Source organism: Denticeps clupeoides, chromosome 11, assembly GCF_900700375.1.
Source record: "Denticeps clupeoides chromosome 11, fDenClu1.1, whole genome shotgun sequence".
Classification (NCBI taxonomy): Eukaryota; Metazoa; Chordata; class Actinopteri; order Clupeiformes; family Denticipitidae; genus Denticeps; species Denticeps clupeoides.
In genome coordinates this window covers 20,931,506-20,934,315 of record NC_041717.1, presented here as the reverse complement: position 1 = coordinate 20,934,315, position 2,810 = coordinate 20,931,506, and positions in this window count along the sequence as shown.

The following is a 2,810-nucleotide window of genomic DNA, read 5'->3' as shown; positions in this document are numbered from 1 at the left end:
GTGTAACTGGCTGTTGGACTTCCTCACAGGAAGACCACAAGCAGTACGGGTTGGCAGTAGCACATCCAGCACCATCGTCCTTAACATGGGGGGCTCCTCAGGGATGTGTGCTGAGCCCCCTTCTCTTCACTCTGCTGACCCACGACTGCACTCCGTCACACTGCTCCAACCTCTTCATCAAGTTTGCGGATGACACGACTGTGGTGGGACTCATCAATAACAGGGATGAGTCTAACTACAGAAGCGAGGTGAGCCGCCTGGCCAAGTGGTGCGGAGACAACAATCTCTCCCTGAATGTGGAGAAGACGAAAGAGATTGTTGTTGACTTCAGGAGAGGAAACACTCAGCATGCTCCTCTGACCATCAACGGTGCATCTGTGGAGAGAGTGAGCAGCACCAAGTTCCTGGGTGTGCACATACTGAGGATCTCTCCTGGACCAAAAACACCACTGCATTGGCCAAGAAAGCACAGCAGCGTCTTTACTTCCTCCGCAAACTTAGAAGAGCACCAGCCCCCATCATGTACACATTCTACCGAGGAACCATCTCTAGCTGCATCACTGTGTGGTTTGGAGCCTGCAATGCGTCCTGCCAAAAAACTCTCCAACGCATAGTCAGAGCAGCTGAGAGAATCATCGGTGTCCCTCTCCCCTCCCTCCAAGACATCTACAGCACACGCCTCACCAAGAAAGCCCTCGGCATAGCAGCTGATCCCACCCACCCAATGCAAACCTTCTTCAGCCTGCTGCCATCAGGGAGGAGACTGCGGAGTCTCCAGGCCAGGACCAGCAGACTGAAGGACAGCTTCACCCATCAGGCTGTCAGGAAACTCAACTCCCTCCCGGCTCTGCCCCCACTCCCCTCACTCCCCTCTTCAGCTCCACAAACTTTCTGAACTCACACACACACACACACAAACTGACCGCACCAGTCACTCTGTGCAGCTCTGGTCTGCCACTACCTCACTTTCACTTCGTCACTTTAAACTTACTCTGTTGCACTATTGGTTTTGCACTCTCCTGGTTTGCACTCTCCACCATGTGCCCTTATTTGTATATGGTGTTTTTAAAATTGTATATTGTGCCTTTTTTTTTAAATTGTATTTATACTCGTATTCGTTACTGTTACTGTTTTTGTATTTAATGTTACTTTTATGGGTCAGAGTAACGTAATTTCAATTCTCTGCATGTCCTGTACATGTGGCAGAATTGACAATAAAGCGGACTTGACTTGACTGATATATATATATACACACACACACACACACACACACTGATAGAGTAAGGTCACACATTCTTCAGAGACAAGTCACAAAAATTGATGGCCTTGTTTTGCTGGCTCTGCATGAGAAACACTATACTTTGACATTTTCCTTCACAGGAGCAGGTCTAAGTGATTTATAGAGAAGGAACTGCCAAAAAGCGAACTGGCCTCTTACCTTCACATCTCTGCCTCTCACATATCTTAATATGTGGACTGTCTAAATTCCAGATATTCCAGACAGTTCCATGCTATCTCAGTTTCTTTTAAACAACCAACTCTCATAAACACCCACCAACTCTCCATAGTGACTTCAGCCTTCCACTAGACAACCTTGCCTTCTTGCCTTCTCCTTGAGCTCCTTGACTCTTCTGCACACAAAGGAAGGAATTTCCTGGACCTGGTCTTCAGTCTCCTCTCCCCTTGTCCTCCTCCACATCTCCTGATGTACAGGCCTGTCTCCTGGTAGCGCCTCCATGCTCTGGACACTACGCTGATGTAGCGGTTCTTCTTCTGCGTTGTGTAATTTTTTTATTCTTTGCTTGAACCGTAACGACGAGCCGACACCCACGAGATTTTCCATGCAAACTGTATTCTGTACAAAAGCGAGGTCACATCAGAACATCGCGTCACAAATCGCGTCTCTGCACCTCTCTCTCTCACAGCTCATGCCATGTGTCTAAGAGAACTGACAAATAACATAAAGTATTTACAATTTACAATACTGCATACCTGTACAAAAGCGAGGTCACATCAGAACATCGCGTCACAAATCGCGTCTCTGCACCTCTCTCTACAATATACAGTAATAACAGAACATTAAAAAAAATATTCACAAAATAACACACATGCAAAATATTCCGAATATGTACATAAATTAAAATAGAAGAAATAACTTTTTTTACACACAAACCCCACGCACCTCTCACAGCTCATGCCATGTGTCTAAGAGAACTAAACCGGGTCTCCAACCCACTAACCCAAGGGCACGGCCGCATCCAACCACTTTTCGGGGGGTGATCAAAGTTTTAGAACCCACATAACTTTTTATAATAATCATAAATTGAACAAACAAAAATACAGAAACATATTTAAAATAACCAGAAACATTAACACATTTTAACATTTTACAATTGAACAAACACCCGGATTATCATTATAATTCCCTTACCCACATCAGAATACAGGTAAACAAAATAAAAGTCTTTAGAAAATAAGAAAATAAAAGAAATACATTTATAAATCTAGTGTAACCATTTAACTCCGGCACACTGACAGACACAGCAAACCTTCTTGTCACAGCTGGATGAGCTGCACTACCTGATCCACTTGTGTGGGTCGTAGACTCTGTTTCATGCTACTACCAGAGTGAAAGCACCGCCAGCATTCAAAAGTCACCAAAACATCAGCCAGAAGGCATAGGAACTGAGACGTGGTCTGTGGTCACCACCTGTCATTTGCACGACAGAAAATTGATCATCAGTGTTGCTTCTTAGGTGGACGTGTGAATGACTTTGAGTTTTTTTTAAAAATTCCCTTTTTTTGTATAA